At 39.4% G+C, this 27049-nt stretch overlaps 1 protein-coding gene across 2 annotated transcripts in view; it reads left to right on the top strand.

Annotated features, from left to right (window-relative positions):
* The first annotated feature begins 382 nt into the window (after positions 1–382).
* CHRM3 (cholinergic receptor muscarinic 3) overlaps positions 383–27049 on the top strand; it is a 469040-nt gene continuing 442373 nt past the window's right edge. For both annotated transcript variants that reach the window (XM_058542950.1, XM_058542949.1), the window contains exon 1: positions 383–928. The gene's annotated coding sequence lies outside the window, so the exon portion shown is untranslated. The remainder of the gene's footprint in view (positions 929–27049) is intronic.

Raw genomic sequence — 27049 nt, 5'->3', positions numbered from 1 at the left:
AACTAACCAACAAAATTTGTCCTTGAAGCACGGGGGCACAATTTGGGGACACGTGTGGCCGGTCTGGGCGGCTGAGTCTCCCGCCTTCAGCGAGCCCACCCTGGGGCGCTCTGGGCTCTCCCACAGCTCGGTTCCCTCGCCCCCTGCCAGGCACAGAACGCCGATTAGAGCCGGCACGAGGGAGTTGAGCGAAGCGCCAGCAGGGCAACTGGGCATGCTCAGAAGCCGGGCAGGTTTGGGGCTCAACCAGGCAGCTTGTGCATTACACCAGCGCTCACAGCCCTGGGAGGAGGAGGAGGAGGAGCGGAGGAGGAAGGGGAGGAGGAGCGGCGAGCGGTAGCCACGACCGCCACCACCAGGCAGAGGAAGAGTTCGTGAGGAGGGAAAGACCCTCCTCCCACTTGGAGCGCGTTGTGTCAGCTTTTGGGAAAAGAGAATACAAGATAAAGGAGGAGACGGAAAGAAATAGAAGGAAAAAAAAGTGACGAGGGAAAGAGAGAAAAAAGGAGGTGAACAGAAAGGGCCAGAGCGTGCAGGGAGCCGGAGGCGCGGGGGCGGCAGTGCGGAGCCCGGAGCGCTGCCTCTTGGGCAGGTGCCGCGGCCACTGCCCGGAGGCGGCATGTGACGCGCGGTCGCAGCTGCCCGCGGGCGGAGCGCTCTCGGACCCGGGAGCGCACACCGTGGAGCAAGTCGGTGCCATCCCGGATCCCCACGCTCCTCGTCAGTTCGCCGGCGCGGCAGCACCGCTTCTGGAAAGACGGGCGATGAACCGAAGGGCGGCTCCGGGCATGGGCGCACAGTCTTAGGACTCTCGTTCCCTGAACGCCGAGCAGGCGGCGACGAAGGGAAGGTGGACCGGGCGCCCCCCGCGCATCGGGGAGGAGCGAACAACCTGCGTTGGGACGGCCACCTGGAGCGCAGCGGCCAGGTAAGGACGGCGCCCGCCACCCGGGCGCTGGGCAAAGCGGGTGGCGGTAGAGGCTGACCTGGTTTCTTGCCTTATCGCGTTGCGAAAGGAGGAAAAAGTTTTCAGCGCGGATAGGAAATGTCTTTGCTTGTGGAAGTTTAAAGAGGGTAGTGGCGAGGGGGGAAAGAGCTGGTCTGTCGATTTGGTGGTGGTGGTGGGGCGCTTGAATCTGGAGAGAGCGCGATCTGGTGCGGAGTTGGAGCTCTGGGACTGAGGGTGGGGAATGTTGAGGTGACACCAAGCGCCGGGAAAGAGACGGGAATAATAGGAGCGGTGGCCGGGAGAGAGCCTGGGACGCCCCACCCGGCTCTCCTTCGCTTGGGTTCTCTCTCCCCCGAAAGCAGGTTCCGAGGCACGAAGTGTCCGGACAAGAGGCGCTGCTCGGCTCGGGTGCTTGTGTGCGCGGGTGTGTGTTGTGCGTGTGCGGGTTCCCCCATTTGATTTCCTAACGCTTTTAAGAAGGCGAAGGCAGACACCCGCCAACCTCCCAGCGGTAAGGCAGACACCCGCCAACCTCCCAGCGGGGCCGCTTGTTCGGATTGCATTTCAGGGGCCGAAGAGGCAAATTTGGTACCTGGTGTAACACCTGGGCGAAGGTGCGTAGCCCGGGTGCGCGTCTTTACTGACCGAGGGAGAGTCTACACTCTCGGAGCGGCAGCGTTGAACTGCGCCGGATCTCCTCTCTGGAACCCTCCCCCAGCACAGCCTCCTTACAGCTGGGTTAATTTCTGCGTGTTTTTAAATCGTGGGGGGCAGGGGGGCCAGTTGACTCGAGCAGCAGAATTCACTTGTCTACTTAGCGCTGTGCGTGTTGGAATTGTGATCCTGTTAGCCGTGCGTGTGCGTGTGCGCGACTCTCCTAGCACGCAGGTTGGAAGTGATAGAGGAAGCAGAGGTTTGAGAATTGCATGTATATGGACCGATTTCAAGAATGCAAACATTCGTTTGTCTGCAAGTGTTATTTGAACCTGTCCGGTGGCTGTAAGGATATGTTTTCCTCCCGCTGTCCATGTTTGCAATGTGAAAGGACGGCTCTCCTTAGGAGGTAAATGTATTTATCAGAGCATTTGTGTTGTTAAGGACACTGATTATTTCACGGTATGCTTTGCACAGACCTTTCATTTCTCTCTTGGCCTCTGAGTTCCAACGAGACAGATAGCCTAATCCCCCATTTTGGGTCTTCCGAGGTTACTATTTGAAAAACAATCTTGTTTAAAAAGTGTATATGTTGATTATGTAGTCCCAAATTTTATGTTGTGAGATCATGATATTGCATGAAACATTCATTACTATTTCTTGTGTTTAAAACAATGCCCCTGTATTTACTTACGGGAGAGACCCTGGATAAGAATATACACTTCAGAAAGGGGAGAGCCGAACCTAGAACAAATACGTGCACGTAGACAGGATTGTGGCAGTAGGATATTAATAAAAAACACAGAGGTCTTTCTGTTCCCCCGTGTGGTGGGATAGATATGGCGTTGGGTGCACTCTTGTTACAGGAGCTGGTATTGCTAAGTATACATAGAACGTGCCTGCCTCTCCAGTATGCATTCAATATGCCCCAGCAACGTGGGAGATCCTACATTCCTATCACTGAATAACCTATCTTTAGACTTTGTGTATGTAGTTTGTTTTAGCTTAATATGTAATCAGCTATTGTTGAGTTAGAAAGCACGTTATTTTTGAAATGGGTTTCCATATGGAAATATAACTGTAGTTTAAGTTACTAATTTAAAATTAATTACATTGCAGGTCAGATTTAGACTGTTTCTATAGGCTTGGGGGGTGCTGTAAGGTTAAATTTAATATGAAAATAGCAGTGTTGAAACACTGTTTTTTAAATAACAGCAAGTATTTATTCAAATGGCCTTGACAGTTAAAAAAGAAAATGAGATAAAAGGTAGATTTTGAAAAAATCTTTCACAATGTATATCTTTTGCATGAAAAATTATTGCAAAAGAAAAGTGTAATTTGGGAAAAGGGAAAGCATGTGTGTGGAATTGGTCAGGGTTTAGAGAAAGATTGAGAGTGTTACAATAATAAGATCAGTTCTCCATTAAACCTATGTTTAAACTTATTTAGAGTTTAGAGAAATGTGTGAATATATATTATCTTATTTTTCTTCCTGGGGAAAAAAAGTAAATATCACTTCAAAAGTATTATTTATTTCCCCAGATTATTTAGGCATACTTCAAAGTTCTTGAGGGTGCACCGTCTCGTTTTCTTTTCCTTATAAAGACAGACGATTTATTTTCGTACAAAAAGTATTTTTTTTGTTATTTTAATCTACAGTGTGTAAAAATATGAACTTCTTTTAGTGATACTTTAGCTTTTAATTGCAGGCAACCTGTTGAAAATGAGCCTGGAAAAAATGTGAAATTCACAGAACTAGACTATCTTGGATCCACACCAGTAAACTGAATAGACAGAAAATGAAATGCTCTGATTAAAAGTAAAGTTGCCCTGTGTATTTGCAAATTGTAAAGTAATAAATGTTTTCAGATTTTTACCTAAAATTTCCTCTATCATTTCCCAAGCCAACATATTGTTCTTGCCTAATAAACTTGTTAACATTGGCAGAATTAGTTGCTTACTCCTAAATGGCCTGGACGTTGTCAGTGTAACTATTAAGAAACTGGGTCTTGTTTGCAGTGCAGGGAAGTTTATATTGGGAACAGCTGTGGTGTAGTGGCACTTCAGATATGAGATGAATGAGCTGTGAATCATAGGAAGATGGAGGCTCTGATCGGTATGCAGACAGATGCGTCTGTCCTTCACTTATGGAACCTAATTTTATATCATAATAGATTATGACTAATAGCATTATCCTCGCATTGTGGTTTTGAAGTATCAGTGAGTAACTGGAAATGTTTTATTGTATACAATATCTTTGTGAATTTAAAATATGTTTTTCTTGCAGAAGAATATCAAACAGGCATATACAGCTCCAATTAAAAAATTAATCAAATGCCTCCACCATGGTTATTTAAAAAAAATTACTCAGCATAATAAAATGATTATACTCAGCACTTGATTGCAGTGCTTCCCTAGATGTGATGGCACTGAAGCTTCCGCAAGATTTTTCACCCATCAATCTCAGTCCAGTGGAGTCCTCATCCTGGTGATTAGTCTTAACAGAACTTTGGAATAGAATTTCAACCTCAGTGGAAAGTGTTGATTTTAGGGGAAAAGTGTGAAGAGATCATCTAATGAATTTGACAGGAGGCAAATCCAGTCAAATTGGAAGTTAATTTCTTGTATCTGACAAACTCTATCTTCTCCATTAAGGAAGTGGTTTTTGTACAGATCAAATTCAAAGTATACTCTTTGAATCCTAAATCAGAGTCCCTGCATGTCTCCAGAGCTCCACCAGCACACCACAGAAAGGCTGTGCAGGAGCAAAAGGCACCCCCTTTCAGTTGTAAACCCAGCATCTGGAGGGCTCTGTTAGACTTATCCATTCCCTAAAAGTTGCATATCCTTGGCAGTATAGATCTGCATTAGCATTGTCTTCACGCAAAGAAATGAAGACCCTTTTGTTGCCATGAAGTTATTGAAAATGTTGAATCATCATGGGCCTTATATGAGAACTGTGTTCCTTCCTCAAGCATTTCTTTCCCAGTGTACAAATGGAGATGGTAGCAGTTGCCCTGTCCACATTGCAGAGTGGTTTTCAGAGTCCAAAGGCATGATGCATTTGCAAGTGCTTGTTGGACAATCTGGAAAGCACGCTAAAATGCAGTGCACAGTTTGGACCCACAGCCGTCTTAATATTCCTTGACTTGGAGCACGGAGAGCCAGTGTGTAGGTATTCCTCTGGCTCAGTAGTTGGCTGCTGTGTGTTCCTTTTTGTCCAGAAGTTTTGGCAGCTTGTAGATTCCTCAGCCCCTGGCAGGCTCTCCCCTTCAGGCTGGCAATTTTGTTCTCTCACCTGTTGAAATTTCCTGCTCACACACTCCTGGGGGCCAAGTACTCTGGCTGGCGTGCACCTTCTTAGACTTCTGCTAAGGCTGCAGCTTCCACATTGACACTGACCTGGGATCCACTGGTGATGACAGCAAGCCAACAGAAGGAATATCTGAGCCACTGCCATCTTCTTCTCACTGATTGTGCCAGCTCATCCTGAAGCCAGCTAGAAGATGAACACTTTGAGGAGAAACAAGGTGGTAGAAAATGACTAAATACGATTAGATAAACAGTAGTTGGCAATGCATTGTGGGCTTTCAGCTCTTGCCTTCCCCAGCCCTGCTCTGCGTGAGACCTGGGGGCTGGACTTACTGATTCTTCAACCAGTGCACTGCACAGAAGAAGGGAGTCTGAGATGGGTTTACCTGCCCTAACCCTAGTGAGCTCTAGTAATTCCCATGCCCGGCTGGCCTCAGTTTCTCTAACTCTTGTTGTATTTGCCATTTCATAAGACTAGTCTTCTCTCATGTTTTCAGTTTGCGTTTTTTGTACTAGACTGAAGTCCTGCCTGGAAAGACTTGAGCTATGACCTTGACAGTTAGCCTCACCCTTGCCGAGAACTTCTCTCCAGGAGCAAGACTCCACTCTTTCTCTTCTTGGGCTCCGATGCAACCCTGAAGTGGACAGACCCCTGGACCTAAGGCACAGCCACCCCGTTGACAGTGTGTCGTTTCTGCCTGGAGACTTGTGCTGCCAAGTTCCACCTGACAAATAAAATCTGCCTGTGTGCCGTTGCTGGCAGGATCAAATCTCAGTTCTTCACGCTCCCCCTGGCCACTGTAATTTGAGCTACTGACTATCCACCCCAGAATTAAGCCTTCATTAGGTCATTTGTTCTAGCAGAGCCCTAGCGTATTTCCTGTCCCCAGCATTCCCTTGAAATTGGGCACACCAGCTGAGCCGTGACATGTTCTACCTCCAGTCACCTCTCCTGCAGGAAGTGGTGTTAGTGTAGACGTCCTGGGTCAGGCAGGATATCCTTCCACTACTGCTGTTCCGATAAAATTCAGAAGTTCAACCCAACTAAAATATTACCAGCCTGTTCCAGATGTCTGCTGCAAAGGACCGTACATTTATGGTTGTGAGGTGCTTTCCTGTTCTTCTGCTGAAATCTTCTAACTTGTCACAGGTAGCTGTGGCCATGGAATTAGATTCGTACAAAAGTATCCTGTCAGTAAGCAGTAGGAAGAGGGATCTGCTGACAGCCTCTGTCCGTATTTTTCAACTTAGCACTTTGGAGTAGATTCCCCCACTAGAATTGCTCATGGGACCCAGTCTGGGGAGAAACCTAGTTACTGCTTAACTAAGCACCACTTCTTGCCCATAGCCATTTGAAGTTCCGGCCAGTCAGCTTGCACCTTAAATGGACCCAAATCTAGTGGTATTTTGCAGACTCCAAGAATCTATATAAATTTCAAGTATTATTGGGTTCTATGCATTTCTCTATCTATCTGTATATATGTATATATCTGTCTCTCTGTGTCTATATGTATCTGTGTATATTAATTTAAAAGTGTTATTAAACACAGATTTTTTGGGATTTCCAGTGTTTTTTTAGTTCAGAATAGTCTAAAAGCGCAACTTCTCTCCTGTGAAGATCCCTCAAATCATTTGCATTGGAAGAAAGTTCTCATACATGAAAAGGGTGCAAAGACCTTTCTGTCTTCTTTGCCTATGATTTTTCACATGCATAATAACATGGCACATGCATTATCTTGTGGGAAAGGAGGCATGAAGGAAATCGGGAATTGCCACAATGTTCCTTTATATGGAACATTCTCCTTTATTCCCTCCTTACCCCCAAATCCTTCTCATCACACAAGAGCTAGCTAACCTTTTTCAGCTTTCCTTGAGTGCAGCTATCACTCTGCTTTCCCTATGATGAATTTTTCATTAAATTATAAGAAACTGACAACTTATCTCAGCAACTACAAGCCACATGTCCCTCCTCTGCATTCTGATTGTACTCATTATCTTTAATACTGAATTTGACAAAGATAACCCAGGTAGTATATATGATTCTCTCCAAAGTTAACTTCATGAGAGATATGTAGGTAAATTTTAATAAATACTTACTTGAGTAGAATAAGTCTATCTATCTCTGCTTTTCACTTATACACATGGCTGTATATCTCTGTGGTAACTCTCGCTGTCAGTGTTATCGAAGGTGCCAGGCACCGAGGGCATTCTTTTTTGGATACACAGGAGGATGAGTCCAGGGCTCTGCCTTCCAGGAGTATATAATCAACATAAGGTGAGAGCAGCTCAAGAAATCTCAGAGTTGGAAGGTGATGTTAGACGTTATATTAATTCCCCAGGGCTTAAAACAACAGAAATGTATTCTCTCACAGTTCTCGAGATTGGAAGTCTGAAACCAAGGTGTTGGCAGGCTTCCACTCTCTCCAGAGACTCTAGGGGAGAACCCGTCCTTGCCCCTGCAGCTTCTGGTAGCTGTCTACATTCCTTGACTTGCTACTGCCCCTAGTCTCTGCCTTTGTGGTCACATTGTCTCCTTTTCTGTCTGTGTGTCCCCTCCTCTGTGTGTCTGTCTTACAAAGATACATGTGATTGCATTTAGGGCCTGCTCAGAAAATCCAGGATGAGCTCCTCCTTTTAAGAGCCTTAACTTTATCATGTCTTTTACCTTATAAGGTAATATTCACAGGTTTCAGGGATTAGGACGTGGACATATCTTTTTGGGGGCCACCATTAAACCCATTACAGATGTCATCAATGAACAGCATTCTGCTTTGTGATTCCAGTATTGGTGTTCATCACACTGTGTCATCTGCATGCTGTGAGAAATTAGTGCTCACAAGGCGGCTTATTCTATTTTCAGAGAGCAGAGAGAGGCAGATCCTCCTTATACTGAGCCAAAAATCTAATTCTTACTCACTGTGATGGTTTGCCTTCCTAATAATTCTAAGAGTTATGTTGAAAATACTTCTGATCTTTCTTCCATAAGAAAATCTTTAAAGTTCAGTAGGTTAAAGTTAATTCAACCTGGTCTTTTGTGCTCCTCCTAAATTTTCATGTTCATTCTTACCCTTTTCATTTACGCTCAGTGAATAGCATCCACACCCCCCTAATTTCACTACCGTCTGACTCTAAGCTTTTGCTCCCTGGCTTCCATCCTTACCAGGTTCACAGAAACCACTCTGCCAAAAGGCACCTGTAACCTCTTAGTCACAAAACAAGTGGTCCTTCCTCAGTATCCCCTTTAATCTCTTAGCAATGCCTTTAACCTCTCTTAATTTTCAAAGCATCATATTTCCCTGGCCCCCTCTCCTCTGATTCCTCTTCCTCCTCCCAGCTTCCCCGCCTGCCATATCTCCCAAGCAGTGTGTAGCTTTCTAAGAATTTACCCTTGGTTGACTCCCTTTTCTCGGCCCCTCCTCCTTTTTTGTAACTTCATTTATTTTCATGGTTTCCAATACCCTTCAGTGTGGATCACACCCATTTCATCGGCTTGGCTTCTGGAAAGAGCATTTCCATAAGCTTATTGGATAGCACAGCCTTCATCTGCTTCTTCCTCATCCTGCTCCCCTGGGGGTTTCCTATTCCTAGGAATAGCATGACCATCCTACAGGTCAAAATTTCTGAGTAATCTTGGTTTATTCTCTTCCATTACCTCTCACATTTAGTCAGATACCAAATTGTAATAATTCAACCAAGTAATAGTTCAAACCTCTTGGCTTCTTTTCTTTCCTACTACCAACACCCTAATTCATTTCTTTTCCAGTTTTAATGTGTGTTCAAATCCCATAGGGATTTGTTGAAAGGCAGATTCTGATTCAGGAGGTCTGGGGTGGGGCCTGAGAATCTGCATATCTAACAAGCCCAGGGGATGCAGATGCTGGTACAGGTCACACCTTTACACCTTCCTCTTAGAGCCCCTGAGCTTCCCAGATGATCTCCTTCTAATCCATTCTATGCAGGTTACTTTTATTGAAGACCAAATCAGATCACGTACCTTCTATCCCCAAACGACTTCTTCTGACATCCTCTTCTATTACCTATTGAATAACAACAAAATCTCTTACATCAGCATTCAGCTAGCCTTTTGACTTGTTCCATGGCTTGGATTTACATTTTAAATTCAGTCTCAAGTCTCAAGGTCACCTTCCCCTTTGCCCTCAGTACTTGCGGTTCCGTATATGCTTTGCCCTTTTCATGACTTTCCTGTATTCTCATGTGCCCTTTAGAACGCCCTGTCTTCCACATTCTCATGGGTCTGAATTTTAGCAATTGGTCAAGGACTGCTTGAAAGGACACTCACTATGAATTCATCTTTTAGTACTTTATCAGATTCTCAGTTTTATTACTGATCACATTTACTCTTCTTTTTGTGTGTGCGTGTATGTATGTATGTAAATTATTCAAATACTAGAGTATGAAATCCTTGAAGTAAGATGCCATGTTTCATTTGTCCTTATTGCCCTAAAGTACCTTGGACGGAGTCTTCTCCATAAATGTTCAATATAGACATTGACATATAAAATATGTAAATACAGTGTTTTTGCTGTGTTCTCATTATAAAAGTAATATAGATTACACAAAATTCAAACATTGCAGAAATATATTATGTCAAAAGTAAAAGTCCATCATGACCCGGTGCCCCCAAAAGATAACTGTAGTTAACGATTTGATGCATAATCCCTTGGTATTTTCTATATACATCCTCACATTTATTTTATACAAAACTGGGTTAATAATAGACTTTTGCAACCTCACTTTAAATGTAAATCTATCTCCCTGTTTTTTAAATCTGCAGTGTGTTTCAAAAGATTGACTGATTTCACTGTATAAAATTCAGTCCACTTCAAGTCGTCCAGCAATATAGAAATATGTTGGCTTTGAATTTCTGATCAGTTAAACACCTCTGTATTCAGCACTTTCTCTGCCTCTAGGAGTGTACTAGACACTTTGGATTTGTAAGAGTAAGACGCAAATACTGCCCCAGAAGGCACAAGCTGTTCTCGTACCTTCAGGCTAATGTTGGCCGATGGACTGATGGAGGCGTAGTGGTCACTCATCTTTGATGCCAGATTAGAATCATCATGTTTATGACATGCACTCTCAGCTGAATTTTATATTGAAATTTAAACTTTCACATTCTTTAGATCTGTAGAGAACAGATGACTCATTTTGAATTCTGAACATGGACGTATTTATTTATCTAACACACAGATGTATATTAGTTTTTGTTTCATGAATGACTATAAGCTTAGAATGAAAAACATAGAAAATCTTTAACAAAAACTTAACAAAAAATCTTTTTATATATTTAATAAAACAACAATTTAGAGAGAAGAAGTGTGGAAAAAAAAAAGTCCTATGAACTGTGTCTTAGAATGCCGATAAGTGAAGGCACAAAATAAGGCATTTGTTGAACAGAAAATTCCAAAGAAGTCAAATCAATATTCCTGGAAGAATTTTGGAGAGAGAACTCCTAATGATGATGAATGCTTGTTATTGCTACCATATTTGTTATTTCTTTAAAAAAGTCAGTATTGTGGTAGAATTCTGGAAGATCATTTTCCTGGGTAGTGGAGGACAGGAGTATGTTTGGAGAACCTGGAGTTGCCAGCAAAGCTGGTTATGTCTTATGAAGGAAAGAATTAAAAGTAGAATGCCAGATGATAAAGGGGCTAAAACTTTGAAGCTGTATGAGACTTCCGCAGTCTGAGTTAGTGAAATTATATAAAGAATATTTCTACATCTTATATCTTATATTTGAGAAACCGAGTTCCCAAGATGTTGAATGATTCACCCAAGGCCACAAAATTAATAAGCCTGGATCTTTTGACTCCATGTCTAGGTTTCTCTGTTATTTCCAGCTAAATCTCTTCCCAGGCATCAACTCGCCTCTTTTCTCACTCCATTCTCACTCTCAGTGGTTTTGGCTGCACTTAGGGCTTCAAGTGTCAGTATACACAGTTTTCCAGTCTCACACATCTTGTTGAGTGCTGGATATCCATTTATGGCACTCTGCTAGGCATTCCCATGAAGAATATCAATCAGGTACCTCTAATGTACCATTTGGACATTGGAACCCATCACCTTTCTCCTGAATATCCTACTTTTCCTATATTAGTTGATTGCATGACAGTCATCCTAGGATCTCAGACTGAAACCCTCCGAATCTGTATTTCCCTTATACTCTCACTCTCCACGTGCAGTCTCTAAATCTTAATGGATTTTCCTGAACTATCTCATCAATTCCTTGCCTTCTATTCCCACTACCACTTCCTTGATACAGGCCTCTCCCGTCTCCCCTGTGCACAGTTCCATTAGCCTCTGACTTGTCTCTCTGCTTTCAGTCTTTTTTTGCTTTTACCTATTCTGTAATGAGATCAAAATCATTTACAGTTTCACTCTCCATAACTTTCAGTTCCATCTTCCTTTCCTCCTCCTGCTGAGGCACTGTAGCCACATCAGCCTGCTTGGGGATTCCTGGATGTGCCTCCACTCTCCGGCCTCTAGGTTTCTGTCAAGACCCTCCGTGCTTCCTGAAATGTGCCAGCCTCCCTTTGGCTGTTAGCAGTCCTACAAATATTTGGAGGCCTGCCTTCTTCAAGAAAATTCATCTTTTCAATCCCCGTGCTCCTTTAGTGTATTACTCTCATGTCTGTTTTAACATTTGCCATACTTGTTTGCACTAGAATAATTTACGTAAATAACAGTCTTTTCCTTTAGATTTTGAGCTTCTCATCAGGAGCCATACGTTATTTACTGCTCTATACCTAGGACTTTACACATTGTAAAATCTGAATGAGAAGCTCACTAAATTGAGTGATGCTTTAGATCTCTGTAAGGGTGGAGACTTTTATGTTACCTTTTATTCACTCATATATCCCAAGGACCTGAAGCAGTGCTTGCACGTAATGTACTCTCATTATGTATTTGTTGTTGAGTGAGTTCCTCTTACTATTCCTTTTGGAGGGAAAAATAAATGTGAGGTTTAGCAGTTTTCAGTGTAACTTGATAATGACAAAATAGTTTACATATTAGTAAACAGTAGGCAGTTCTTGATGAGTATTATACAGAATATAATAGAATTATCCCAGGTCAGACTCAGAGTTTCACTTGCCTGGAGGGGTGTCTCTGTGGATACAGTGGTTACACTGGTGACCGTAACATTTTGAGAGGTTTGGTCCTTTCAGATAACATCCTCCAAATTATGGCTCCTCTCGCCAACTAGTTCTAATGGCCAGTGCTTTTGAAGTGGTTGGTTGTCAGCCAGTTCTCCTGAGGGCTTCTTGTAACCAGTGGAAAGGTTTCCATCACAGGGATTTATGGTGATGTTTCTAAAACCATGGCCCAGGAACACAGGCACCAGAATCATCTGGAGAGGTTGTTAAAAATGTAGTCTTGGGGATTGAAACCAGACCAACTGAATCAGCATAGGGTCAGCGTTGGTCAATCTGCATTTTCAATAAATGCCTTGAATGATACTTCTGCTTGCTAAATTTTAAGACCCACTGATTGAAAATTAACACAGAGAAAGAGATTGAGAGAAAGAGAGAGAGATTGAGAGAGAGAGAGGTTGAAAGAGAAACATTTTCTGTTTTTTCTGAGCAGATTAGTAGCCCAGATTGGCAAAGGGTACATTATCTTAGGCTGTTCTCTCTGGTAAGATGAGTCATATTCAGTTTAGGGTGTTTCTCAGACTCTAAGGAAGGGTGGAGTGCTCTTTGCCACTAGAACTTGAACACAATAGAGCAAGGACTGAGATCTCAAGTACAGAATTAAGATGAAAGTGTTTCCATCAAATGTACCTCGCTGTATGTAAGTAGGTAGTTGTGTGTGTTTAAATATGGATAACAGTGTTCACAAGGTGGTATAAAAACAGAAATTGTTATCTCAAATATAGGCAGTCCTCAACATTTTTTTGTTTCTTGAGTTACATCATGGAACTAGCATAAGCAGACTGTATTTTTGCATGTTTGTTATGCCATATTTAGGGGTTACCTTTCTGAGCAAGTACATTACGTATATTATTGACGTGAACGACAGGATGTCCAGAAAACAAAGATAAAATAATCTAGAACTGCTGCATATGTGCATAATAGTTCAATTATTATGAATGTTCTAAAAAATGGGCATAAATTTGTTTTGCTCATCGATTAAAGAGTATTCTATGTTCTAAATAGATTTAGAAATGAGTAAATTTTGAAAACCATATACAATACAATTAAGAATATTTTTTTTTACAAATTTAATGTAAAGTAGTATATTAATTTTTAAGAGAATTAAAATTATCAATCATTCTGCCCTTAGAATTTTAGAATTCCGGTGGTGGGTGATCCACAGTCTGGTCTGTTTCCAGCTCTTCTACCGGCCGTTCACTTGTTTGTTAAATTTATTAAGTTCCTGAATTCCTCCAGGCGCTGTTCTAGGTGCTGGAGATAAAGGGGTGAATAAGCAGACAAGACGCTGCCTTCATGGGACTGATGTCTTTGTGAAAAATCCACAGGATCTGGAATCATATTTTCAAGGAGTGGGTTCTAAACAGGCCTGCGCCTACTTGGTGTCAACATCAGAGGAGATGGGGCTATTAGAATAGCATGACCAGTTAGATGTGTGACCTGTCTGAGCTTTACTTTCCCTCCACCTCTTAAACTTGGGGCTTAGGTTGAATTTTTCTCAAAAAAAATTGACTGTTTTTCTGGAAAAATTAGAGTGCTGGTACTGATTTTGGCCGCTAGATGGCAGACATTTGCGCTTCTGCATCCAATGAGTGAATCAAGTTTTGAAAAGTTAAAATAAGGCTCAAAATGAGCCACTTGATATGAAGAAATGTTCTAAGTTTCACATATGTGAGAGGTAGGTGTCTCTGATATGTTCCATGGATTCCATGCTTTAAATATGACCATTCTTTTCGTCCCTGGCATTTAGTTTTTGATGTGGCTCCCTCCTCTGTTTCTTTTCAAACACAGGACAACCCATTTTTGAAATCCTTTTTGAAAGTCACATATATTGTTGAAGTTATGATGTAACAGAAATTCTGTAGTACCTTGGCCAGTGTTCTGTTTATATGAAATAGTTACAAGCGACTTTGCAAGTTTAGACATAGAGGAACACACTTGGTGGATCTAGGGAATGTGCTGCTTTTCCAGATGTGTGAGAAACAAATGTTCCATTTTCTTGTGGTGACAGAAGAAACAAAGATACTAGAAACTCTCCGGCCTGACTACTTTACTTGATTTACCATGGGTTACAGGAGTCCAAAGGAAATGAAATATTAACAGAAGTTATATTGGGCAAGTCACATGTATAAACCAAGATTAACATCACCTTTACAGAACTGAAAGTTGGCCCAAATCCTGCTGATGAAGAGCTCCCCAACCTCTTTTCAGCAAAAAAAAAAAAACTAACCAAAGCATGAGGTTCAGCCTATCTTTTAGAAGCCTGAGGGTGCCATATTGTGTGTTCTCCAAGTCTGAAACAGACTAAGCTATAAAGAAGTAGTGTCCACTGACTCTTTAAATTTTTGGAAAGCCTATAACAACTATAGATGCTGCCTTTGACTTCCTGAGCAGCTTGGACAAGATTGTTTTAAGGCAGATAAGTTCAGAAGGGTTATAAAAATTAGTGGCAAAGTCTTGACCCTAGATATATGTTTATAATCTACAACTATGTTAACTTGTAAAATAGAGTTATCTGAACCAAGTTGTTCTTGGGATTCAAAGGGTGGAGAAGCCAGATCTTTTTGGAGGGATACCAGGAACTTCTTAGTTCAAGGGATTTTGCTTGAGAGATACTTTCAAGGACCCGTGAGATTTACATAGATGGAGATGCAGGTAGGCTATTTAGGCAAAACTTACTTTACAAGTGAAAACTCCTTGTTAATTTGTTTTTGTCTATACAACAAACACTCCATCTCAGAGACTTTGTGCTTACTATTCTCTCTTACTTGGAACACACATTATCCAGAAATCTGTACGGCCTGCTTCTTCACTTACTTTAGCTCTTTCCTCAAATGTCATCTGATTAGGCAGCCTTTTGTGATCACCTCATCTGAAATAGCACCCCCTTCTATCATTCAGCATCTCCTTAATTTGCTGTCTTTTTCTTCATAGCATTTATTTCTTTTTCCTTTGTTGTTTGTTTGCACCCACTATAATATGAGGTCTCTGAGAGCAAGGATTTAATCTTTATTTAATTGCTAATCTCCAGTTCCCAGAACACTGCCTGGCCCAGAGTAGGCGCTCAACAAATGTTAACTAAATAAATGAATATCAATGTCACTTTTATTTTCCTTATTGCAAAAAGGAAAACTTACAGACCCATCTCATATTGTCCTTTCAACCAGGGCCTTTTATTTTGTACATCCATATTGAAATCATCATTAACAACATAATTTACAATGAAATATAGGATTGTAGATTTGAAGAACAGTGAACTAAACTGGCACATTCAATCAAATTTACTTGAGTATGCCTAGCTTTAATTGTTTCCAATAATGCTATTTTACCCTATTTTTCTAATAATAGATAAGAGAGAACCAACTTGTTACTTTCTGGTTTTCGAAAATTCTGTTTTTGTAAATGCTCATTTACTTAATTATGAACATATGCATTAAAAAGGAAGTAAAGCAATTCCTCAGGTAATAAAATGGAAGAAGATGAAGTAGGAATTTTCCGAATTTGGGTTTCTGTGGCGTACATTAGGAAATCAACAATTGAGTACCTGCTCTGTGCCTCTGTGCAAAGTGTGGTAGATAAACAAGAGTGTGTTGGCCTGGGCTGCTCTTGATGCGCCACACGAGACTTTAGTTTCTCCATTACTTGGCTAATATGATTTCTAGTGCTTCAGTTATTCTGAGGCTCTTTAAAATAACTAAATGTTATACTCTATTAGGCTTTTCACAACAAAATCTAGGACTTGAAATATTGCTAAACATACTTGAAGATAATGTATTCTATTTTTTCATTCATCAGATATTTATGGAGCAGCTGCTAATGCCAGGATGCTGCTCCATACTGGAGATAGAGTGATGAGGATAGAAGACAGGGTTTTGCCCTCATGGAGCTTGAGGTTCAAGTGCATCAACTAATTTTTCTTGCTAATGAGAAGTAGCTTTAAAAAATATTACAATGTAATAAATAATCTGATTTGAAGGGTGCTGACATGGGCATAATCTTGAGAAGATCAACATCCTGATGCTGTCAATTTTGTTGTGATGATGGTTGGGTGGAAGGCACTCATTGGAGACACTGTTTCTCTGGAACCTGGGCATCACTAAATCACACACACACACGCTCAAGTTTATGAACTGTTTGACAAGGCACGCGACCTCAGTTGGGCCTGAATTTTTCCCACCTCAGATCTTGAAACCATATGTTTATGTGAAAACCTTTGACTGGCTCGGCTCTGAATCAAAGCAGAAAACAATGCTTGTACAGGTGTGGCTTCAAAGCAGTGATTTAGAAAGTGAGGAAGATATTTTACTGGCACCACGTGGAAGTTATTGGTCAAATAGAATTTTTGATTGTCTTGAGCTTAACTTATTGATCTCTAAAAGGTAATGAGATGCTTGGGGTTGATATCAAGGAATTCATTGAATAGAGAATATCTTTTGTTAAAATCAGTGATCTAGAGACCAGAGCAATTTTGATTTGAGGGCATCTACTGTTCTTTTCTAACATTTTAAAGAAAATTTTGGTGTATGGTATTAGATGTCTCACATTAACCTTAAAAATGGTTTTTAACCACAAATTCTCTCATGCACCCAGAATTGTAAGGTCCTTCTTAATTTTTACCAATTTACGTTCCAAAGTTCTCCAACCATTATTTTTCCTCTTACATTTTCCTTTAACCCTGTGTTTCTCAACTGGATTTTCCTCATTATCGCCCCCCTAACGAGCCTGTTAGACTTTTTTCCCCTAATCACCTCCTACCCCATGAAATTTTAATACCATACATTTACTGTATATCTTTTTATAAAATGTGGCCATTGAGAGTCAGAAACCACTGCAATATCTAAGAGTTTGTTTTGTCCTCTAAGAACCCATTTTCACCCCGTTGGGGGTGATATAGCCCCCTAGAATGCATACTTGAATCATTTACCAGGGCAATATTAAGGTAGATTCCATGGCCCCCTCACACCTCACAGTACCTTTAGTCCCTATGGTCAGTCCTCTCCCCAGAAGTTTTGTACCGTTGACACGATGCCCTCAGTGAAGCCTGCAGTATCTCTTCTCCACCCACTTCCTCCATTGCCATCTCTTTGTTGAAGTCCTCTGATCCTTCAGGACTGGTTCCTGAGTTGACTCCCCTGCTGTCCCTAAAGAAAGATTACCATTAAAGCCTCTACAGTATTGCCCCTTAATACTAGGTTTCTGAGCAGTCCAAAAGATCAATATATTTTTTCTGAGGCAAAATAAGAAATTCCAAGCACGATTTCATTTATCTTCCAGCTTCTTGCTGCCTTTTTCAGCCCCATTGCTGTGGGCATCCTTAAACTTGCTTGGTTCTGACTGGTTAAATCTGCCTGTTTTCACCACAGAAGTACAGTTGAGATAAAGGACTGCCTTGATTTATCCACTCTATTTTGTTTTTTAGTATGATTTATACAGTTGTTGCATTCCTGGTCACAAAGAATTTTCAAGCTTTTGTAGTACCTCAGTCATTTAGAAAGTCACATAGTTCCCCAAGGCTATGTTAAAATAATGGCATTGTCAGGGCCCCCCTCCTTGACCCCCCCTTTTGAGAGGCAGCCATTTTCAACTCTTCAGGCTGGTTTTCTTCTGTTATTTACTTCCATATTTCTAAATAGCATGCTTCACCTGCTATGTCTTGCTTTTGGCTTTTAGAATTTACTTTCTACTACAGAAAATGAGGTTTGAGCCCTGTTATAAATCTCTTTCCTTATACTCCCAAGAGAACCATATTAAAATTTTGGTTATATCAATATTCAGTGTTAACATGTTTTGACTATATAAATTTTACTCACTACCAAACCATTTAGTGAACTATGATATTTTCTTTTTTTATATTATTTTTTCGTTTTCTTAGAGTTAATACCTGTCTCATGTTCTTCCTCCCTCCGTCCCTCCTTCCTTATCTCCCTTCTGCTCCGGTCAGAACTGGTTGCCCTGTAGGCCTGCCATATAGCTGTACTCTTAGGATTTTCCTTCACTCTGCTCCTCTCTGCATTATCCCTTTTCTTCCGAGTTCCTCAATTTATTATCTGTAGAGTTTGAAAGATAATTACCATACTTGCCTCTTCTAGTTATCAGGAAGATTAAATGAGTATATGTATAAGCACTTAGTAGAACTTGCACATAGTAAGCACCTCAAAATAGTAATAATAATAACTATTATTATTACCATTATATATACTGCTTTTATTGTTATTTATTTTCCTCTTATTATCTTACCTGCCTCATAGGAAAGTTTCTAGGTGATAATATGGGTAGAGTAGGAGATTACTGTAGAATAAGCTAAGAATCTTGCAGAGTGATTATGTAATCATAATTACTAGAATTACTAGTAGTGGTCCACCATACTGCACACTTCTTTCAAGGATAAATCAGAGCAGATGTTGCCTGAAGGAGAGAAGGATAGTTCTTTCCAGTCTGAGAGTTGCTGGTTAACCACTGTTGTCCATACCTTCCTACACTCTGGCTCTGACAAGGCAATCCCATTTTCTATGAAAGTGGGAACTCAACCATAATCTGAGTTTAAATTGTATGGTAATGTCTTTTAGCAGTGTTGTACATTTTGTGAACTTCCGTCAACTACTTCAGTATTATTTTGAACAAAACTGTGGGACGTGAAAAAATGAGTGGCTGTGTTGAAATAGAGAGCTCACTTGTCCAGGTTATTTAGTTAATTAATTAAATGGAAAGGCTAGGGGTGGGCCCGGTGGCATAGTGGTTAAGTACCCGAGCTCTGCTTCGGCGGCCTGAGGTGTGCAGGTTCGGGTCCCGGGCGCAGACTGATGCACTGCTTGTCAAGCCGTGCTGTGGCAGCGTCCCATATAAAGTAGAGGAAGATGGGCATGGATGTTAGCTCAGGGCCAATCTTCCTCACACACACACACAAAAAAATTAAATGGAAAGGCTCAAAATTAAGTTGGATTTAGATGTTATTTTGCAGTTAGTGTGGTTTTAGGGTATAGGGAATACACACACACACACTCTTACAGACTTTTAAAAATAAAGAACTAAATGTCAGTTTGTTCTCTGTTGTTATTATTTCCATTGTAAATGTTTGCTTTGATGGTTTTAAATCTTGTTGATGATATCAGAATAATATAAACCCAAGAGAGAGGTGTTTGTTGAAAAGAAACCAGGGTTCCTGACAAAAAGAATTTGAGTTTTAGACTTTCCTAGGCCCTGGTGGTATGTGGAGCTTCCGTGCTCATTTTATAAGCAATCCCTATGTTGGCATTAGGAACAGGCGGTGTGTCTACAGCTGAAAATCAAAATGTGCTTGTGCCTGAATGTTGGGCTGCTGGCACACCTCATCACTCTATGCTCTGTGTTCCATCTACTCCTTTGCTTTCTTTCTGTTCACAGTTAATTTTGTATTGAACACGCATGCTTTGATGACAGTTGAATACTTGTCTTTGACATAAGTAAAAAATTCTACACTGGATCACACAAGTGGCCTCCCTTTTTTTGAAAGGTGTTAATTCCTTCCTCACTTTGATTTCAATAAACCTACATAATTTTGAATATTCATTTAGGTTGCATCCACCGAAGGCAAGTGTTTACAACAGCTTGATGTTATTTGGAACAAACCACCCTCCATCCTTTCCAATTCGCCTGTGCTTTGTGACATTAAACAAACATCAACCTCTACCTTATGTCTGCTCAAAAACAGGTAGTAAAAAATCTGGAACAGAGTATGTTTTAGATCAGACAACATACATTTTGAAAAAATGGACTAGCATAGACAGTATGCCTAATTTCATATATTTCCTTATGTTCAATCCAGCTGATATTAAGAAAAGTTAATTCAATATACAGAGTAGAAATTGAATATCTATTTTATGTAGAGCATTTGAATTAGTTTCTTCCGAGTTCCTGCCCTTATGGAACATACGACTAGTAGTGGAAATAGTAGATTCTAGGAAACCACAGTTTGACCCTTTCATACAGAATGATTCACTGGCAATTATATAAATATTAATATGTACAAAAATTTGTGCTTACTCTGTGTTAGAACAGCTCTAGGTACTTTGTAATATCTCATTTAATCCTTAAAACAGTACTATAGGGTAAGAACTCTCTGTGTTTAGTAGATAAGTAAAATAAACCATGGATAGGTTAAATAACTTGTCCAAACCAGATTTCAAAAAAATGAGTGTCTGACCCTGGTTCTGGTTCACAGTGTTTGTAATCTCTGAACTAAAAAACGAATCTCATAGACTGATACAAAAACAAGTAATATAAGTCTTTTTGTAGAAGATACTTTGTTTATAGTCTTTCCTATGTGTCACAGTAACAACTCATTACATTTAAAAAATTAAGTCTAGGATAAAAACATGAAAAACAGGGAAATAAAAGGAACTGGAGGAACAAATAAAGTTGTAAACAAATGAGACCCATATTTGGATAGGGAAAATTTTAATGTATCTAAAATTGTAATTCTTTAACTGCATTGCTATGACACACCCAAGATTATAAATTTTCATTAGCAAATGAAGCTAGAACAAGAAAGACTAGTAACTGTTTAGGCAGCAGCTAGAGGGGAAGAAACATTTTTGAAGTTAGACTTATAACAAGATTCCAATGTCATTTTATTCATCTAAGCAGGATCATCTAGTGCACTGAGTATACTGTTCTCTATGCAACTTGGAAACTGATTCAGTGGTCTTATGTAAATAGTGCATTATTGATATAACACATGACAAGCAGAAACCCTCAATTTCTATATTTGGTATAGATTTTCCAAGTAGACAAAAATTAAGGGAAGAAAAGCAGACTGTTCAAACATGAACATGTGCTAGTGGGACACTGCCACTGTTCCTAGCTTCTTTGATTATCAACTGTTAGAAAAATAAAACAAAGACTCTTCAGGAACAGAATTAAGTATTGTGGGGAAACCATTCTTGATCTGAATTTCAAAATGTATGTTAAAGAAATAAGATCTTACAGACACTTCATCTGACCATAGGTCTTCAATGATACAGGTTGATTTTTATTAAATGATAGTTTAGTTTTGTGGAATACTTTTTATCTTGTTCTGTCACTGATGTTCTCCTGAAGTTTAGATTCTAACAAATGACAGTGTAATCAGTGCAGGAACTAACTGTTGACATATGTAGTAAAGTAGAGGGGTTTTTTCCCCGAGATAAAAGAGAAGAGGTTTTTCTCTATAGAAAAATCTTATTGTTCTCTGGAGTGAGGAGTAGAACCTCTAACAGGTATTTCTTTCGAATTTTACTGTTTCAAAGGATCAGTATTCAGCAATGTGAAATGAAATGAAATATACTCATTATTTTCTTTCCAATGAAAATATATCAGTCTATACTAATGACTATGAGATGTCAGTAGCAGTTGTGAGCTGTTTTCTTCTTTTTGCTGCCAATTAATATTTTCCTTCTTTTCAGGAAATGATTCCATGAATTGCTAACTTGTAAGTCAAGACAAGGGGGGAAGGTTTAAATTAAAGAAGTGTAAGAGTTGACAAGGAGTGTGCTCTTACATTGCGTATTCATTCCGTGGTTGGTAGGCCAGGAGACTTTCTGGAAGGGCTTATATGTAACCCTCCTCCTCTCCAGTGGATATGGTTTGGCATCCCAGACTCCTGCCAGCTAGTGAGCTTCCTCAGCTCTCTCTTTAGATAGGAGGATGGAAAGTCAGGGACAGTGAGGAACTGGGTCACGCCATTGTCGATGAGGACAGAGGAGGTAGAACCAGTGGGCAGGAAAGTGGTTGCAAAAACTGCTTCTGCAATTCGTGGATCAAGAGTATTGAACAGGGGGATAAACTATAACATCTTGAGAATTTTGGGTTCATTTGTAGGGTGAAAAAGAAGGTCTGAAAAGGACAGAATCCCATGGTATCAGAGGCTACCTAGTAACAGACTGACTAGGTGATTTTGTAATCACCCTTACCATCTGCTTTTGAGTTTAGGAAAAGAAGATGCATATGAACCTTTCATCATCCTTCTAAGATGTGAAGAAAATAATTTCAGCGGTGAATACGTGTCGCTCACACATGCTGTTTTGAAAAGAAAAAATGTGTGAATAGAGAAAAATTTTATGAAATGAAATTCATAGACTTCATGATAGAATAAAGAATATCGTATAGTATTTTAGAGCAGGTAGTCTGTGCTTCTGGGTAAACTTTGAGCTTGTTCCATTTGGTTCTTTAAACAAAGGAAAAAGAATTGTTCCCACATGTCCTTTGGAATCGCCATATGCTATAGGCCAGGCGTCACATCTTTTGTTTCAGAATATTGGCACAGGAGCTGACAAAAGGTTAACTTCATAATGAACAATAAATTATAAGTGCATAGTGTTATGTTTATTATCCTAGACACTCATCATAAATTATATATTTTAAGCCAGTATATTAAATTTAAAAATTAAGTAAAATTAATCTGCTTTCATTTTTGGTCCTTTTTCATAATTTTACACATATATATGAATATCTCTTTAGAATGTAATTTGGTGTCAGAAATTACTTTTGACTATCTAAAGACATCTGTTTAAAATATTCCTAATTTTAAATTTTATAAGTTGACAAGACTTATTAATTTTGAGTTCCATAGGTTTCCCTCTTAACTGAAGATGATTTGAAAAATAGTGCAAATCTTTAACCTTAGACAAATGACTGCAATGAAGAAAAAAATAATCCAGGTCATGAATTTTGTTATAACTGTTTGTTATAACTATAAAACAGATTTATTTTTCCTTTTCCACAGATTTTTTTTATTTACCATCACCAAACATTTGCTTCTGAGTTAAAATCTATATTAGATAGGATGCCAATACGTCTTAATAAATAAAGCAGACTAAGTAACAGATTTCCTAGACTATAATGCCTTCTCTGTTGATCAAATGTTTCATAAATGTTTGCTAAAATATATACATATAACTTTAGGTGTTTAAATAGGGGTGCTAAACTCAGATGCCTACAGCAGGGAGGCTGTGGGCCAAGAGGATGTGCAAATGTACCCCCGGGAGAGGGTAGGGACGCAGGCCAAGTCAATGGTGCATGCCCTTCTGAAGGTGACTTCCTGCTTACCCTGAGCCTGTCTTTACGACATAAGAATGCTGAGCCTCTGTTGCTAGATCTTCTGCGTTTAAGAGATGCTTAAAATCAAGTTTTTAATATAACTTTTACTAACGTTTAGATGTCGCTTCATATATATATAATTTTTAAAATATTGCATGAGCAAACAAAAGATTTCTGTGTATTAGATCTACCTGGTGGGCAGGCATGTTGCAGTCTCTACATTAAGTAACTAATATTTGTGTGGTCCATGATATTATGCACAAAGTGTTCTATTACTTGAACTTTAACCTGTGTATTAGAAGCATTTGTGATTTTTAATCCATTAATCTTTGATATATTGGAGAGTAATTTGGTTTTTTTTGATGGTTATCTTCTTAGTTTCTTGAAAACCTTGAAAGGTTTTAAATTATTAAAATCATAGTTCTTTAAAATGTTTGCTTTAGATGACGGAACTGAAATTTTCAGTGTATTCTCCCTTTTGCCCTCAGTGTTTCTCAGGAAGAAATTATGTTGATACTGCAGTGGGACAAAGTTTGACACTTGAGATGGAAAACATCACTCAGAGTAATCAGTCATTTGAATGGTTGGTTCCTCACTGCTGCTTTATGGGACACTGGTGCAGTGATTCTTGGTGACTTCGTCCTTTAACGAGATGGGGGCTCATTGGCAGGAAAGAGAAAATCCAGTGTGTGCTAAGCATGACTGTGTCTTTGAAATAGACCTTGAAGGATCTGTAGGATTTCAGAAGCAGAAATGATATTTGTTATAGAGAGGGGCGTGCTGAGATGTGGTGGCAGGCACACTTGGGAGTGGAGGGTGGGTGCACAGTGCAGTTTGTCTAAAACATAGGATAAAAGTAGGAGGGAAGGAAGTGAAAGACAATACTAACAGCCATGTTGTAGTGTAAGGGGCCTGTATTGCTTATCTCTATATGTCATGTGTTTCTCTGACTTGTCTCTGAAGGCGGAGACATCTATTCCTTCTTTCTCTAAGCCGTAGTATTGTCTCAGTGAATTTGTTGATTTGACTTGATCTGACTTTCGATGTCCAGCTCTGAAGAGGGTTCTTGTAAGTACAGTCTACTTATTAGAATCAAACAAACTTTAGTACCACGCACTCCCCCCAACCTTTTCATATGGATTAACTTTTGGAAGAGTTAGGATGGAAGGTGTTATGCTTTTCTTATCTCTAACCATGTGGAGATATAACTTGTCTTGACATTTAGATTTTTCTTTATGTTTATGACAACATGTTCAATTGGATTTAAGATTTGATGTTAGGAAATCACAAGGGAAGAATATGTAAGGTTATTAGTTCATCTACCTGTTATTTTGAAGAATGATACTTAGAAGAAAGATCAGATTGTGTATGATTAAAGCTTCCAGATGTGAGGAGTCTATGGTCCGTGTTGCTCATATATTCTAGTATTCACTAAAATTAAATGTGAACAGTGTCCACATGGAACCATCAGGATGCAAATGGGGAAGAATTTATTGTATAAAAAGATCAAAATTAAAATACCTTCAGCCTTTTCACTCGACATTGCATCATTCTTCACGTTCTTATTTTACAGCACCTGATCCAGGGAGCCATTACTTTGAACAAGTACAGCTAGTGTGCTACCAGTGTAAAGCAGTTGTATTCATGTCTTTCTCTCATTGCCTCTTCATATAGTCTCAGTGGGACTGATCATTTCCCTGCCCCTGTATGAAAATTCAACGGTCCAATGACTTTCTGGTCCTCCTGTCATACACACAGACTCAATTTCGTAGTTGGACAGTATACTCCATCTAATGCTCAGAGTTATAACGTGGTTTAAGGGAGGGTCTTTCCTTCATAGCTCACGCTCCTTGAGGAGTGGGGCCTGTAGTCAAAGGAAGAGTGAGACGGCTTCTCTTCACTTGAGCTCCCTCACATAACCACATCTGGTTCAGGGGTTCCTTTTCATTGCTCCAGAGCACTCTGCTTACCTCCATCTAACACTTACCATACTTGATTGGAGCCAACTGTTTCCCCTTTTTAAAGATGGGACTTAATGTTTTCTGCATCTTAGCTTTCCCAACGCCTTACATAGTAGGCATCCTCAGCAATGCAGTGGGCACCAGAGAACGTATGCTGAATGAATGGACTCAGTACTGGAGTTCTCAAAGTTCTTATGCAACTTCTAAGAAATTCAGATGCTCTGACTCTACCTGGGAGATTTTGATTCAGTAGATTTTTTAAGTTTCACAGGGGATCCTGATTTACAGCAGAGTTGAAAGTCACTGAGCTAGATGTTTATTAAGTTTTTGTTAGTAATGTCAATACACTTTTTAATTAAGGAAAATTTAGATTTTAACCTAACGATGAGTTTCTTAATAAGAAATCTTATTAGGTTTTTCCAGTTTTTCCTACCCTCTATTTTTTAAGACCCATAAATAGGTATTGATTTCAATATAAATCCTCTGGGACAGCTATGCTAGCTTTCCCAGTTATTGTTTTAGTAAGTTTTATGCTAATGTTCAAAGTTTCAATGTATCTCTTACCTCAGTACATCTCTGTTTTTTAAGAAAGAAAGAAAATGAAACTTTTATAAAAATGCTATGATATTAAAACATTGAAACACCAGGGCACCATGTTGCAAAATGTTCCCCCTTCTTATATTTGACCTAGACGTCTGGTGGCCATTTGATAACTTTATCTGATTTTTTACAAGTTATTCTACTTTTTTAAAAAGGGGATTCATGTTTTTAATGAGGAAAAAGGCAAAAGAGTCTATAGGGAGTGCATATAACCTCTAAAATAGATGCTATGCTAGGTATAGGCTTTTTTTTTTTTAAAGGAAATGCATAATAATGTATCCCAATTTATTGATTTTTTAAGACTGTGCCAACCTTTCTTTAATAAGTCAACAAATATTTATTGTGTATCTTTAAGGCGTACTGTACATTTGGTTGTCATAAATGACAAGATTATGCTGTATGTTTAGAATGGTTGTGTAAAAGAATTCTTCCTGATTTTAGTACTTCTTAATTTTCAGGTTTAATAAGCAGGTATCTGGGAAACATGACATCATTAGTGATAAGTAGGAGCCTTATATGTCCGTTTCATTTTCTGACTTGCTTGTATGAAATGCCACAATGTTTTAAGTTCTTTATTTGGGGACATTGACCTTTTCGTTAAAGAAAAATGACTCGGGGGGTATAAATTTGCCTTCAGTTTTATAAGCATAACTGTCTTTCTGCTAGTAAATATTTATCATTTAATTATATTTACATATTAAACTCCTCTTTATGATACCCTGTAAATAATGTTAAATTTAAAAATTGCATTTATGTATTGCTTTCATAAGTTTTATACGTGTGACTTGCTGTTTATAAAAATAGTTTCTTTGCTCTCCAGAGATACTAACTGATCTATCATTCTTGCTTTGACCTTCAAAACATTGTTTAGGAAATATTAAGTGTTCTTAACCTTTTATTGAGAAATTCCAACCATCAGTGTGAAACTTACCCTGTGGAATGCTTCACCTCTAATGTATTCTTTATCTCTCCATTTCTCTATATTAGGCTAGTTTTACAGTCTGTCGTCTTCATTGCCAACCCACAGCATACTGATGCCAGATTTTTTATTGGGCTAACAAATATGCTTAATTTTTTTTTAACTTGTGAAGAATGCAGGTTATAATTTATATTACGCTGTGGAATGTGCAAAATACAATAATTGTAAGGGATGTAGATGTAATTATCCTCTGTAGATGACATGTCACCATTGTTGAGTTGTAACAGATAACATTACAGGAAAATGAAGGCCATGTGACACTGTAGCCAAGAGACAATAAATGAGGCAAGAAACAACTTACCTATTATGGCAGAAACAAAGGGAGAGTTCATCTTTCTTTTATATTTTAGAAAATGTTTTTATTTAATGC

The sequence above is a fragment of the Diceros bicornis genome, chromosome 6, assembly GCF_020826845.1.
Source record: "Diceros bicornis minor isolate mBicDic1 chromosome 6, mDicBic1.mat.cur, whole genome shotgun sequence".
NCBI lineage: Eukaryota > Metazoa > Chordata > Mammalia > Perissodactyla > Rhinocerotidae > Diceros > Diceros bicornis.
The sequence above is the reverse complement of the archived record's forward strand: the minus strand, read 5'-3'. Positions and strand labels throughout refer to the sequence as shown.